The sequence below is a fragment of the Podarcis vaucheri genome, assembly GCF_965113315.1.
Source record: "Podarcis vaucheri genome assembly, chromosome: 1".
NCBI lineage: Eukaryota > Metazoa > Chordata > Lepidosauria > Squamata > Lacertidae > Podarcis > Podarcis vaucheri.
Genome location: NC_138759.1, coordinates 98,995,496 through 99,011,807, shown reverse-complemented (window position 1 = coordinate 99,011,807; position 16,312 = coordinate 98,995,496). Strand labels below are relative to the sequence as shown.

The 16,312-nt window shown below is 39.9% G+C and overlaps 1 protein-coding gene and 1 long non-coding RNA gene across 6 annotated transcripts in view; one reads left to right on the top strand and one right to left on the bottom strand.

The window, feature by feature from the left end:
- The window catches only part of NCKAP5 (NCK associated protein 5), a 621,685-nt gene that overhangs the window by 247,541 nt on the left and 357,832 nt on the right, over positions 1-16,312 (top strand). The window lies entirely within an intron of this gene.
- LOC309519238 overlaps positions 1-16,312 on the bottom strand; it is a 58,281-nt gene that overhangs the window by 40,853 nt on the left and 1,116 nt on the right. Inside the window, exon 2 of the long non-coding RNA XR_014213764.1 lies at positions 8,298-8,481. This is a non-coding gene — a long non-coding RNA (uncharacterized lncRNA). The remainder of the gene's footprint in view (positions 1-8,297; positions 8,482-16,312) is intronic.

Below are 16,312 nucleotides of genomic sequence, written 5' to 3'. Positions count from 1 at the left end.
TTTTAATATTATTTGCTATTCCAATGCATTTAGTTTAGACTTTTAATGTTATAATAAAATAAATAAAATACATCTAAATTAAAACTATGACCCATAGGTGAGCAACACTGACAAGAAAAACCCTAATGCTTGTTGGAAACTGTCCTAATGATGATGAGTCAGTGGAAGAGCTTGTAAGAAGCTGGTCTAGGGCTGTTAGTAACAGAAGGTGACTGGCAGGCAGAAACTGTACATATCCACTCAAGGGCTAAGAACTAGAATTAGGAGATGAGAGTGGTAATGGATAGGCCCTTCAGAACCCTGGACAGGTCCCAGAGAGTTTACTTGTTGTGTTGAGTAGTTGATGTTCACTGAGCCCTTATAGACTCTCTAGGCCTGATTATCCCTCCTAGGCTCCACTCCCCTTGTGGGAAAACAGATAGCCTTCAATGAGCAGCTCTCTGGCCTTCAACCTCTCCATTGTTTCATCAGGTTTATTACTTGAAGTCAAGAGCAGGCCTGGTGGAGAGGCTCTTGAAGAGGCTGATCCTTAGAGTGGAGTCTAGCTCAAGGGCTATGGTCATTGGGGGTTTGGGCTGCTGGATTTGGGTCCAATATCAAGTACCTGATCCATCATATCTGTGGTCTACTGCAGGGCTCTCCAGATGTTGCTGGACTCCCAAACCCCCTTTCCTCTCTGACCATTAGCCATGCTGACTGGGGATGATGTGAGTCCAGCAATGTCTGGAGGGCCACGGGTTCTCTACCCTATTCTAGTGGCTCTTCTAAACCAGAATCCAAGGTGCTGTAGTTGCAGTCATCTCAAAAACCATAATTAAAAAGGAAATATTGCAAGAGAAATTGTGTGAATGAATTAAGATAATAAAAGCATTTTGTCTGATTTACAAGTTACAATAAATGGAAAAATTGATGGATGTGTATGGAAGATAAAAATAGTTGTAGGCAGATAAACTTTACTAACTTGGGCAGAACACAATACTTTTCAGGATCAAATCAGTGCTTCCCTGTCTGTGAATCTCCCTGTCAGAAATACTGAATGAAAATAAAATGCTGGCTTTGAATGTAATTTGTATTATTAATAGTTTTGGCATTTATTTCTTTTATTTCAACAATTTTTATATGCTGCTTAACACTGCAGTCTCCAAGTGGTGATGTACAGAAACATGCAGAATCAAGGAGGGAGGGAATCCCAACCAAGCAAATGTTTTGTATGTATTGGGATCGAGACTGTACATTGCATTCATAATGTGAACTAAGGGAGGACGTTTCCCTCCGAATATTTCAGCTTATTGATTCCTATCTCTTAAACATTTCCAATTTCACTGTTTCAGCCATTATCCAATTCCTTCCATTCTGAATGATAAAGGGTGGAATCTAACACCATGCTTATATGATTGTTCCATTAGTGCAAGCATTTCTGCTTGCTAGGCCAAATAGTCTCCTCTCTCCTCCCTCTGCATGCTATTCTGGGGTTCTCCTGACCCTCCAGAGTGGATTTGGAGGAGGCCCAGGGGTGGGGTGGGGAAGCCCAATTGTGCTAGTGAAAGTACTTGCACTGCCTTCCACAAGTGTGTTAGTTGGATCTGGCCCATTGTGTTGACATAATTTTTCTTGCTGCTGATATTTAAGCCAATACATTTAATCCTGACTCACATTATTCATTTTTAGCCATTTCAACCAAACATGCAAGCAAAGCATTGTGACTACTATCTTATTTTACAAGTCACTTTGGCTTTATTAGAAGGTCTTTTGTTTTGTTTTTTAAAGAGAGAAGTCTCTGATATGTGGAAGACCATGGGAATAGCTGATGCTATCCAAGGGCAACAGTAGATTGTCTATAGTCAGACAGATGCCCTAATAAATCAGTGTGGACCACTTCTCAGACTTCATTATGCCCTTGATTTGTGGCTGCCACAATTTTAACGTATTGGGTCATTGGGTATTGAACCTGACATTGAATGATAAGCCCCCAGTTTACTCTGGGCTAGCTAATAAAACAGACAGACACAAATTCTGAACATTTAGCTCCTTCAGCATTACTCACAGCCTGGGCTGATTTATGGCAACCAGGCCGAGACAGAGGAGACTAAAAGCGATGTCATGGTGCTCATGCAGAATGTCTATGTTACCACATGTAGAACAGTATGCTAGAAGAGGCTTAATTGGATGTGGGAGAATAAATTTCTTTTCATTTTACAGAGCTTGATAGATTTTGTTTTCTTCATGTGGCATAGCCATCTGTTCTGGAACATGAAAATTTATTGCTACAATCTCGCTCCCCTGAGGACCGGTTATGGTTAGCTCATGTTTCATAACATTTTTCAAAAAAAGAGAAGAAAAAGATCAAGAACCTGCACTCCAGACTAGTTTTTCCATCAGATTTTGTAAAAGCATAGTAAAGAGTCCTCTCAGCAATCTGTACAAATCCAGCTGGCTTCAGCTCCTTCCATATTTCCTTCTATACTTTTTCAGTTGGTTGTTGTGAAAGATATGAGGATAGGGATGAAATAGCAAGATAAAGCCAGAGGTTTGGATCATTTTAAGACAAGGCTATTTCTTTCCTTTTACTGATTATTGTTGTTATTGTTAGTGATCATGCTTTGAATATGCCGATGCTCTATTTGCAGACTTGGAAAACATTTTCATTTGCAAAGGAGCTCCAATTCATTTAACCTCATAATATATAATTCATAAACAGGCAATAGGAGCCATCTCCTAGGGCCTTTGGGTGGCTTCAGCCCCCACAATAAAGTATTTGAGGGGGCCAGGCTCCCCCCCCCAGTTGATGGCCATTCCCATTCAAATGGTGCTTGTGCACTGAGTTGTGTGATCAGTTATGTCAGGTGGGACTTACCTGGGCCCCCGCAATATTTCATTCAAGTTGGCACCCCTGCAAACAGGCACGAGCCATCTTTGAGCTTTGTGCCTATTCACATTCTTTTGATGTCGCTTGCATACTATACATATACTATGTATTGTGAGACCATGTGGGGGTGGGTAGCAGGACTTGTTCTATAGATAGAAATGTTTTAGAATTGTTCACAAATGCATTTCCCTGCTACACCTGTGTCATATCCCTGAGGTATGAGAATAACAGGTGCTTGGAAGCTGAAGTGACTGTTCCTCAACCCCAATCCCCATTTTCTAGGGCAGAAAGATTTGAGGTGAGCTTTAGTAGTGTTAGGATTTCTAACAGTTCAGTTTTATAAATACAATATAGCTTGATCAGTCTAGTCCTTTATATAAACCAGGATTCCTGAAGGCCCTGAATGCTGTCTAGAGAGCAGTGGGGGAAAGTTGGGAGTACTTTAGCTGGATAATCCTATAGATATGGATACTACATAACTGTCCACCTTTGTCAGCTTAAACCTTGAGCTCTTCTTATTTGTGAGGTTGTATGAATGCAGGACACAATAAACTCTAGATCAGCTTCCCTCATTGGGTCCTGAAGGCAGTATTGCCCCCATTTCTCTTCCTATCTGCTATGTAAACTGTGGTTTTAGATCTCCATTAGAACATTCAACAGAGGGACGGGGGTGGCGCTGTGGGTTAAACCACAGAGCCTAGAACTTGCCAATCAGAAGGTCGGCAGTTCGAATCCCCGCGACGGGGTGAGCTCCCATTGCTTGGTCCCAGCTCCTGCCAACCTAGCAGTTCGAAAGCACGTCAAAATGCAGGAAGGTAAACAGAAGTGGTTTAGTCATGTGGGCCACATGACCTGGAAGCTGTACACTGGCTTCCTCAGCCAATAAAGCGAGATGAGCGCTGCAACCCCAGAGTCGGCCACGACTGGACCTAATGGTCAGGGGTCCCTTTACCTTTAGCACATTCAAATCTTGAAAATGTTCCATGCAAGGCCTTATTCTTAGAAACATGACATGAGATGGTAACCCTGAGTCTGGCCTGGATCACTTCAAACTGAATATTCAGTCTTCCCTCTCTAGAAAAAAATGTTCACTAGAAAACTAGGCATAAAGGCAAAGGGTTTCAGTATAGTAGTTTCCCTGACATGCACAGTTTCCTAGGATTTTTTTGTATACAGAAGCATTCTGAAGTGATACAATCCAGACATAAGTTTACCAACTGAACTGCTGTTTTTGTAAAAAACAGAAATAGGCTACAAAAATATTATCTGAGTCCTACTGAAATATATGGTAACACTCCAGTTGGTTTTAATGGATCTAAGTAACATTACAAAAGGATAAAGGGGTCGCAGGAGGGGCTGTAGTCTAAACCATTGAGCCTCTTGGGCTTGCTAGTTGGAAGGTCGGCGGTTCAAATCCACGCAACAGTGATGAGCTCCTGTTGCTCTGCCCCAACTTATGCCAACCTAGCAGTTGTAAAGCACACCAGTGGGAGGGTAAATGGTGTTTCTGTGTGCTCTGGCACTCATCACGGTATCCTGTTGCGCCAGAAGCAGTTTAGTCATGATGGTCACATGACCCAGAAAGCTGTCTGTGGACAAACACTGGCTCCCTCGGCCTGTAGTGAGATGAGTGCCACACCCCATAGTTGCCTTTGACTGGACCTAGCTGTCCAGGGGTCTTTTACCTTTACCTTTTACCTTTACAAAAAAATACAATTACACTGTTTATATTTTAAAATAAATACATAAAGATAAACCTGATTTCATGCAATTAAGAAAGAAATGGGTAGAAAATATTTTTAATTTTTGCTCAAGGATTCATCCATCTATCTAATTTAGGCTGTCTTCTCTTACTATCCCGGAGTTTCATGGGAGGGCCTTTTGACATAATGCAGGATTAAAATTCATTTCATGTTAGCGGGAACTTCAGGTGAATGCCAGTGGGTAGCTTATTATTATTTTCTATCTACTCTAATTAGAATCTTGTGATACTCTTTTCAAGCATAAAACCAATTCTTGTAATGTGTCTGATACTACTTCTAATTTAATCCACTGTTCTGTAACTGATTTTAATTTTTCATTGGCTTTATTTATCCAAATAACTTAAGGGGAGCCTCTGGGAAGAGATTGGGATCATTCTGGTTGTTCAAGAACAAAAAAAAATTATTTAGGAAACAGTAAGGGAACTGATGGGTGCCTCTGAAACCACAGTTGCTGGCAGGTGCCTTAATCTATATCTAGAGGAGCAGATTAGGAAGTAAAGAGCAGAGTCCTGTGGGTCAGGCACTAATAAAGACTAATCTGTGCAGAGGTATAAACTCCAAGGATTAGTGATGAAAAGTTTGCAAAAACTCAAAAATTAACAAGGGATCACAGAACCTGAAAGATGAAGTGTCTTAAGAAAGCCAAATGCATAATCAGCAATAAGCCCAGAGCAGCAGCTGAGGCTAAAATATTTGTTTTACAGTTCCTACCTATCTACAGTGTTGTCTGAGAGCATAGTTTGTGAGATACAGTTGTTGAACTTAGAACTTTGTATTCATCATGGTCACCTGGTAGCCCTGCACCAGCACTTGACAGATAAATAAGGATACTTGCATGAGAGGCTTGGCGACAGACAGTGGGCATTGTAAACATGTTACTGTGAATCTGCATTATTTCGGTGTAGATTCCAGAAGTACTTACTGTAGACCAATACCAGGAAGTTTTAGACTACTGGATACATTACAAAATTTTGAGTATGTAGGATAGCAGCCAAGGGAATGCTCAAAATGGATAATAACTTTGGCATTTACAAAGCATGTGTTTAATAGAATGTGGTTTCTAGAATGGGGTAAATGAGATATATTTGTATATCTGTTGAAAGTATTAGCAGGTCTCTATCCTCTGGAGTTTAATGTTTGCAAGCTAAGGATTGGCAAGTATTAAAGAGGTTGCTTTGTCCTGTAATCATAAACATCTACTGGGAAAACTTAATTGGTCACGAGCAAAATTACATTGTAGGACTTCTTCATGGGAAAAAAGATATTAAGAATAAACAATTGTGATTAGCTGTAAATTGCTTACCTAGAGAAGGATTCCATGGGACTACAAACAAATGGAGAAACCTACTTACTCCTTGCCATTACTGCTACATATCCTTAGGGGGTGGGGAGAAGATTGCTATTTCAAATTTAACTGTAAGTGCAAACTCTACACAGATTTCTAGCAACTTACTTATTCTCTTGTGTCGGACTCTGATTAAATAGAGCAATGGACAAGCAGACATAGGGTGAATACAGATGATCATTTACCATGTGGTAAGTCACTAGAGTGTGCATATAACTACTTGCTAAGCCACTCATTTTTAATGTTGTGCTTGGTAGTGAGACCTTATTGCCCATTGTTTCTCTGGATTTCTCATTTAGTTGTGGTTGTGTAATTAGTTTCATGGCTTTGTTGAGAAATGTGGAAGACTGGCTTATCACTGCATGAATTACAGGCTTAGTTACCACTTGGTAAAATTGTGATCTATACTTACAGTGTTCTTAGAATTGTTAAAAATCATATTCTGCAAAATCCCTGAACCTCAGCTACCCTATAAAACCTCAATCACCCTACACATGTCATCAAGTCCCATGGATGGGATGGATCTTTTTGACCACTGTTAGTCCAGAAGACAACACCTATGATGTCCATACTCTCCAACCTCAGAAAGAATAGTCCCCAGGGGAGTTTCGACTGCATTTAGCAGTATGTTTCCAGCAATGGGAGCCTACAGCTGCACTGTCTTGGCAGCATCCAAGGCAAAATCACTGTTTGTCCCACCGATGAATCTGACGAGTACTCAGACTGCTCATACATTCTCTAATAGTGGCTTAGGGACTCTTTTTTTAAAATGCTGAACGAAGAAGCAGATTCAAATTTTCCTGTGTAATTTGCTCGTTAGAGCTACATGTATTTTTCGAATAAAACTATTTTCATTTAGTCTAATCAGATGTAATGCACAACAACTAACAACTAATATATGCTCCTTACCTGGGAATATGCTCCCATGAACTTACTTCAGAATAAGCATGTGTAGGATTGCACTCATAAGAGCTGGTTAACACAGGTCAGGGGCAAGTGGTAGTGAGGGACTTGTGGGCCAAATTAGATGCAATTGTTTGAATGTTTTACTTTATTTTATTTGGTGCAAGGAGTGTGCATATACATATTGGGGCTCTGGCAGGGGCAAATGATTAAATCACTCCCTTCCCTGACATTGGATTGGGTACCTATTTGGATTGGGCTCCCCCAGCTGCAATCTACTTTAAAATAAACATTCACTTGCATGAATAATGTCACATCTGTTTCGGCCCTGAGGGTTGTGCCCAGCTGGTATTACCTCTCCACTCCCTCACAAATTAATTTCATACTCCCAGAGTTTTCTACGTCACGTGTAAACTTAATATAGCTTCTTAAATATTTTTATTTACTGATATGTTGTCTGGGAAATGGTTGTATTGGATAAGGGCATCAGGCAGCAAGGGCAAATTTCAAACAAATAAAAAGTTACCCGATCTTGCATACGAATCCATTCCTGATGTGCAGTGTAACCTGATGGGTGTTTACTTAGACATAAGTACTACTGATTTCAATGGGTTCTTTGTGTTCCCAAGTAAGCATGCATAGGACTGTAGCATCAATTTTTTGTGTCATATTAGTGACTGATTGAAGGGGAAACTGTGAACTTAAAAGTTATCATGGCCTTTAGCAGGCACATTTTACTCCACAGTTTTTCCTCTTAATGCTACTTACAGAAGTCTTACCAGAGCAATAAATGAGAATTTCAAGCTGAAATGGTTAACACTGGCTATTATTTTTTTAAGCCATTCTGTCTATTTGCTTACTATATTATCAGATTGTAGTGAACATATATTCCATTTTAAAGCATAGCTTTATAAGATGATTCTGAAAAGGAGCATATAACTGAACTATTTATGTAAATTTTAGTTCCTTCAACCTGCACATTGTACTAAGTGATATAAAAACTAGAAAATCTATTGACCAAATTCACAGCAAGCTTCATAACAAAGCAAGCAAGCAAACAAAAAGCAGAAATGTAAACAGGTGTATTTCTTGGAACTTTTTCTTTTAATTAGAGGCTTTGAACAAAATATATTCTTTAGACATGTCATAAATAAATATAATCTATTCTACTAAGCTGAAAGGCACGAACTCCAGCAGGGAAAAGGGCAGATAACCTCATAGACATATGGATGTTTGTTCAAATACATGCACAGACCAAAGGAAAGTACGTGGAACAATTAAATATGCAGTCCTGGGAAGTTTTCCTTTGTTTGTTTGTTTTCAAGGCTTGCTTTCTTAAGAACGAAGTGTTATGTATTCAGATGTGCTTACAACTTTCAAAGGTTTAAAGGGCTAGAAAAATGTTGGGATTTGATTTTACCTGATCCCATCTGTGTAAGGCAGATGGTTATTGTCTGGATCTCTTGAACTGTAGTCCATGGTTCAGTTGAAGGGCAGTGGGCACAGCATGCATAGACAACTGTATCACCGCATGAGTTAAGCACAGGTCCACTCAAAGGAATGGTGGCTTTGGGGTGGGGGAGGATATTGGATTACATGCAAATCTAAAATAAAAAATTATCCAGCTTAGAGATTCATTACTGAATGAGATCATTGAGATCAAAGTATCAAACAAAAATGCAAATGTATTTATCTGTTGTAATACAAGCTGTCTCTGTGAAGCCCTGGAAACATTTCCTGTCCTTACATTTAAAAAGAAAGAGATTAAGTGCTTTCAAATGTATTAAATATTCAGCATTGAAAATCCCACAGAAATACATATCTATCTATATCTATATATTCTAATATATTATGATTGTGCCACACTATTGAAGATATTACTCATTAAAAGAGTGTATTGAAACAGCAAATGTCCAACTCCTAAGACTTGCTGATCCAGCAAAGCCATTTTATTTATTTTTTACTGGAGGCTTATAAGTTGTTAAAAGGTGCAACATCAAAATCGCTGCTGGTCTGTAATTTTGCAGTCACGTTATGCTAACAGCCAAATACCACGTCGGTGGAAATACTTAAGGTTAGGAATAATTTTATGTGCATTGCTTATATACATATGAAAGTCAAAGAGAACATATCACGGTGTTCTGTTGCGCCAGAAGCGGTTTAGTCATGCTGGCCACATGACCTAGAAAGCTGTCTGTGGACAAACACTGGCTCCCTTGGCCTAAAAGTGAGATGAGAGCCGCAACCCCATAGTCGCCTATGACTGGACTTAACCGTCCAGGGATCCTTTACCTTTATTTTATGACCCTAGCACCACATCCAATCATTATAAGTGACTATGATGGTGGTGTACCAAGTGACTTCTGCTGATAATAACATTTTTCATGCTTTTCCCCCCATATAGTGGGTCAGCATGTTGAAAGGAGCCTTGGAGCTGCACATTTAGCATGCCCCCTCCAAATCACACTGTTCTTCTTGCCCCCACCATTGCATTTGATGTGTTGAGAACAATGTTTACAGCAATAAGCCTTTCCTGGGTGTGGAGGCTCCCTGCTTCAAACTTTGTTTGTTTGCTTCTTTGTTTGACTTATTAATTGCTCCAGGGAGAGGTTTCTAGGTAACATACAATGAAACAAAATTAAAACATCTAAATGTGATAAAATGTGAACTACTAGTAAATAAAAACAAGCCGAAGTACAACAAAACTTCAAATTCAGCACAGTAATATCAGATTAAGAACCCCACCCAGATACACACAGAGACCAATCATTAGAATTGAACAAGAACTAAAAAATAAGTAACATTAAAATGTTAAAAAGTAATTAAAGGGCTTGGGAGAAGGGGAAGGTCTTTGTCTGATGTGGGAAGGATATAAATGTATGCAGCAGGAGAGCCTCCCAAGGGATAGCATCCTATAGAAACTCTTTATAGTTGGGAGGGAAATAGCAGAGGTGATGAAGATGAGTGATGATTTAAGGAGCTTCTTTGCTATCAGTAGCTGGTGGTATTCCATCAAAAGAGTGTTTGAAGGTGTAGACTAGACTGTCTATCGAAAGTTAGCTGTCAGATGCTCAACCTGCACTTCAAAGCTCACTTCAGGTGGGAGACTGTACAGAGGTCAAGTCTAGAATACTTCTTTACATACTCCCTCAACATTAAGAAATCCTGATTCCTATTCTCTTATTCCTGAGTTATAGGAACCCAATCCTGACCAAAAGACATGTCTTGGTTTATCTAAAATTCTAGGCTTAGTGAGTGACAATACTGGCATAGATACAACCTTCAGGGCAATCTGGTTCAGCATTTGATGTGGTATACTTGTGTTTTCAGCTTAAATCATGGTACTTTGCCAAACACTCAAGAACAGATGTTGCTGGGCATCTTCTATCAGATTTCTAGTGTGTGTCTTTGGCATGCCTCAAAATGCACCCTTTCTCTGGAACCTTATTTATATGGTCATCAACTGTGTTTTTTAAAGGCAGTGAAAATAGTCACTGTTGATTAAGTGGAAAACATTTTTGTTTAGAAGATTGCAATTGCAAAAAATGCAAACGTCCATGATAGGCAGCATTACATTAAAAGATTGCAGGCCATTCTTTGGATAAAGATTTTTGCTTGAACTTGAATATGCACTAACACTTGGGACTCCATACATGGTGAAATACACTGTGATACAGATGTGTCAGTTGTACAGTGGTACCTCGGGTTAAGTATTTAATTCGTTCCGGAGTTCCGTTCTTAACCTGAAACTGTTCTTAACCTGAAGCACCACTTTAGCTAATGGGGCCTCCTGCTGCCGCCGCGCCGTCAGAGCCCGATTTCTGTTCTCATCCTGAAGCAAAGTTCTTAACCCAAGGTACTATTTCTGGGTTAGCGGAGTCTGTAACCTGAAGCATCTGCAACCTGAAGCGTATGTAACCCGAGGTACCACAGTAATATGGAAACTTCAGAAGCAACTTTTACTTAAGAATACCCCCTTTCCCAAATTAAGTTCAGAAAGAGAGCAAAAATGAGAGACATGTTCTATAATGTTTTATTGGAGTTTACAACTGTTTTTGTTTCATGACTCTTTGATGATTACAACTAGCTATTTATATTGTAATGTTATATACGCTTGTGTTCTAGCTCTTAGAACTAGTAAAAATCATTACGTGGATTATTTTCAAGAGTAAATGATATAATATTGCGGCTTTCTTATCAGCTGGTTCAGGTGTCGGCAACCTAAGGCCCATGGGCCACAAGCGGCCCACAGGGGTCATTTAACTGGCCCCGAACTGAGCCACCCGCTCGGTGAGTCCCTGTGTGCTGTGCTGAACCAGTGCAACACTAGGACTCACTTCCGTGGCGCCGGAAATCCGTTGCGTCTGCACAGGCGCCGGAAATCGCGGGCACGCTGGAGTGAACCGGCCCAGGCGAGGTAAACCTTGTGACCCCTGAGCTAAATGCACACCCTGAAAATCAAAGCAACATTCTAAGCAGGACTCTCTAGCAGTCAATGTTGGTTCTCTATCCCTAACCTAAATCACAGCGATGCTCAGTGTTCAGTCTGAAAAAGCTGTTTTTTGAGCAGAGATTTCAGAGACATTCCCCAGGTGGATATCAGTGGGGTTTTTTAATCAAAAAAATACATATGAAATCACTGCTTGGCTTTGTTTCCAGCTGACAGAACACTTCTGTATGCATTTACTTACATTTAAATGGAATTTGATTCCAAGTAAATGTGTTTAGGAATGCACTGTGTGTCTATCTTTGCTCAGTTCTAAAAATCCCAAAGTGTTCTTTGGCTGGAGAAAGGGACATTCCTTCTCCAAGATCTGGCACTGAGGAAGAAAATCATCTGTGACACATGTGTGGAATCCTCTTGCCACTGTAGCTTTCTCATCTCACTTTTTTAGGTCCCAGTGCACTGGGCAACAAAACTTTGCACAGTTCTATACTGGTTTTTCAAAAATAAATAAAATGAAACTTTATGCAGGGGCTTCCTTTGTTCTTTTCTCTAAATAAAAATTGGAATGGTTGGGGAAAGGTTAGTGAAATCTGACAGGAGTGAAGAAGAGGGTTAAGGGGGTAGGGATACAAGGAATAGGTGGGGATGAGTAATTTTGTTGTTTTTAAAAAACGAATGAAACGTACACTAACAAGATTGCTATTTCCACATGTGTACACACATACACAATCCAACCACCCAAATACACAAGTATTACATAAGACTATGCAAATATTTACTGCATAAGGCAAGGACTATAAAGATCAATTAGACTTCATGCTCTTTTATGGGTTATATAGACTCTCTCCCCGTGTGTGTGTGTGTGTTCTGCCCTTGTGTACAAAAGAGCATTGGAAATTTAAGATGAGTTTCTAGAAATTTATTAGTTATGGTTGAAATCTCATTTGATGAAGCCATGATTTAAGACAGACTTTCTACATGTGATGTCTTGGAGATGCTGAACTTAGGTTCCCTTCCACTGGAACTAAACTTATCTCTGCCCTACTCTAGTTTTTAACAGGTCAGGATCCAACTCTCATTAACTACTCTGAATTTGCCCACCTATTGGGAGAGCTCAGTGGACCACTGAGTTTATGCTTGGCAGGGGGTTGGACTCGACGGCCCTTGTGATCTCTTCCAACTCTATGATTCTATGACCATTCTCTATTTTTACAAGCATTTTTCTTCCACAGAAGCTATGTCTAAGAATTTGTGGTTCATATTATGATGGACCTTAGCTTAAAGAGCAAGCTGCTAGCAACAGTTCTCTTCCTTCCTGTATTTGAAAAAGTGTAATGGTTTTTCTCATTAAAAAGAACCCCTTTGGATCAGACCAAAGGCCCATCTTGCACAGCATCCTGTTTTCACGGGGGTCAACTAGATGCTCATGGGAGTCCACAAGCAGAACACGAGTACAACAGTATCCTCCCAAACAACATTTTTGGCTGACCAACTTCACCTACAATTTTGTCCATTACATCGGGCAATGTCCAGGCCTCAGTACCTGCATGAACAGAGCTTTTTCTTTTTTATCTGGCTTGATTCTAAAAGCCATCGCCACTACATCTCTGTAAACTTACAGGATCAATCTCCTACACATTTTCCTAACATGAAAGTTGAGGAGACTGTCCAGTTATAGCATGATTTCCTGTTGTGAAGTTACATGATGTGAAAATAGTGTACAGTATTACCAGACTTTTGAGATAACATGCTGTTATTTTTAATTTGCAAGATGTTATCTACTGAAAAGAGTGGAAATTGTTTTAATTGAGGGCTGTAGTTGGATCCCACACTTTTCCACAAACATTTGTAATAAAGAACCATGTGTGGGCAGAAGTATTTGCTTTTTCTCTGGACCAACTCTGCTGTTCCTACAGGGAAGTCATGCTAGCTAAGATGGAGCCAAGCAGATCCTTTTTACAAATGTTATTGGAATTTACTTTGTCCACCAAACAACTGTCATTGGTAGGATGCAGCGGACAAAATCGGCTTTCATAAAATCCATGCTGACTGAATGCAATCTTACTTTTCTCTCATTAAGCTGCATTAATTGAGCCCCACATCAGTGTTTCCATTACTGTACCCAAAATCAATGCTGAGCTAACTGGCTTGTAATTAGCAAGGTAACTTTTGAAGCAAGGACTATTGATAGTATGATAACAGTTTGTTGCAATGGCATTATTATTTTTTATTATGTCAGAGGCTTAATGTACTGTGAATCCAATTACGAACTTTGATGTTTATTAACTGAGGACAAGGGAAACTGTGCTCTGTAGCCACAACCCAGTAGGTCACTTGTGCATATATATGACTTTATTGTCTCTATTCTAAATCTGCTCTTCTGGGGAGGAGGTGTTTATGTATTTAAATTTAGATGCATGCTTAAGTCCTTTATCGAACTGGGGCCTGGATTACTCTACTTCCTTCCTTATAGCTTAGAAACTATGTTTCTGCCATTTATTTGGATTAGCTTCCTTATCTTACATTCCTTTGCCACTTCTAGCTCACTAGTCTTATGTGCATCTTTTATTTCTCCAGCAAGAGACATTCTCCTAATTGGCAAGAATACAGAGTCTTTTACCAAAACGCCGACAAGTTCCTTCATTTGACATTTAATCTAAATAAGTAGACCTGGAAATCTTCCTGGAAGTAACTTTTATTTTTTTCTGCAGACGTAGCACAATAAATGTGTATACACAAGAATCAAGCCCCCCCCCAACGTTCTAAGGATTTTTGCACTTATCACCACATTATAATAAGATGTAGTTACTAGGCAGAAGTTCTTCACCTACTAGTAGTGACTTTTTTTGTGTCTGCTTAGAAATAAGATCTGCACATACTTTTATAAAATACTGTGGAGATGAGCATTCCCCATTCAAACACAGCATCCACATGTAGAGGGGCCCTGCCCTCTAAAAGAGTCCTGTTTTCATTGCCTTACTATGCCATCCAGGCAACAGAACAGCCTAGAAAACAAGAAGTCTCCATGTATATTTTATATCTTCCTCCAACCAACTCCATCTGCTCAGTTTTTAAGCTCTACAATTTGTAGAACTTCTTAAGAGTGGGGTGGGGTGTTGGTTGGTGAGACTAGGACACACCTAGGCTGCATACACACCATACATTTAAAGCACCCCCACACCCCCCCCACAAATTCTGGAAAGTGTAGTTTAGAAGTCTTAGGACCCTTAGCAAATTATAGTTCCTATGATTATTTGTGTGTGCACTTGTGCACTTTAAATGTATGGTACGTATGTAGCTACACAGATCTCCTATTTCCTTACAGGGACATTGTGGAAAACTTGCAGCACAAAGGGTGTTTTTTTTAAAAACAACACACAAATATTTCCAATAAAACAATTCCAAAATAATATATACAGCATAAATGTATCTAAAGAGTATAGTGATGCATAACAATGCAAGGTAATGAGGAGGAGTTCTATATTATTATTTTTTTGCATTTCCCTGATACTTAGGTCATATTGGGAACAGTACTATCCTTAAAAAGTAGTACAGTGGTACCTCGGGTTACATACGCTTCAGGTTACATATGCTTCATGTTACAGACTCCGCTAACCCAGAAATAGTACCTCGGGTTAAGAACTTTGCTTCAGGATGAGAACAGAAATCGTGCTCTGGTGGAGCGGCAGCAGCAGGAGGCCCCATTAGCTAAAGTGGTGCTTCAGGTTAAGAACAGTTTCAGGTTAAGAATGGACCTCTGGAATGAATTAAGTACTTAACCTGAGGTATCACTCTGTACTGCTATCACAAATTTGAAGGAATCTTTCATGAGTCACATATTTGTGTATACTTGGATAAAACAGGTAGTCAAATGGCCTGATTAGGTTTAAGTAAGCTTATTGTGTTTCTATTATGGGGCTTCAAGGCATATTTTATCCTCCCTGCCTCTGTCCCTCTTTGTTTAATATCCAGTCTGAAAAAGAATTTTTGAGATCTTGAAACTTGTTTCTGACACTTTGGTTGGTCCTGACCATGTCTCTACGCCAAATGAACCCCCACAGTAGGGCTTCTTATCATTCTTTACCAGGGCTTCTGGGTTCTTAAGTAAGGTCTCAGGAGCCCTGGGAAACTGCATTTCCCAGGGGTTTTCTGCCTAAAGTACTGCTAAGCATGGTCACCAAAGTGGGTGTCAGGATTCCTTACTAAGTACAGTGGTACCTCGGGTTACAGACACTTCAGGTTACAGACTCCGCTAACCCAGAAATAGTACCTTGGATTAAGAACTTTGCTTTAGGATGAGAACAGAAATCGTGCGGCGGCAGCGGGAGGCCCCATTAACTAAAGTGGTGCTTCAGGTTAAGAACAGTTTCAGGTTAAGAACGGACCTCCAGAACAAATTAAGTTCTTAAACCGAGGTATTCTAAACTTCTCAATTTCGAACATCAGCTGCATCACCAGTGTGCAGGATATTGTAATTCTGGGTATATTATATATACATCAATAGATGGTAGAAAAGCAATCCTGAAACTGCCCTGATCTTACTTTCCTGAAGGTTTCCAGAGCCCAAAGGAGTCACTGCACTCACTATATAGCTTTGGAAATTCCACAGACACCCTTCCCCTGAAAGTCTGAGGTGCCTTAACCAGAAAGTGAGCCACTCAATGTTTTCCCAAAGCCAAACTCCCTTCAACTTCCTTAATATTTACAAACTCTTCCCATTAGCACCATTGCCCCCACTCCTGCAACCCAGATGTCCTTTTGTACACTTGCTGTTACTTGACGTTAGGCAAGTTTGCAACATTAAAAAGTACACAACCCTGTCAGTTTCAAACAATGCATGGGGGGGGGGGCTCCCACTTCCTCCTCACTTCTTGAGGAAAAAAGAATTAAGGCTGGCATCTTTCGCACCAGCTTGTTTCTCCAGAGCAAAACTGCTAATCAGATTAAGGTGCAGTAATTGTTGATTTAGTTAATTAGCAGGAGGGGTT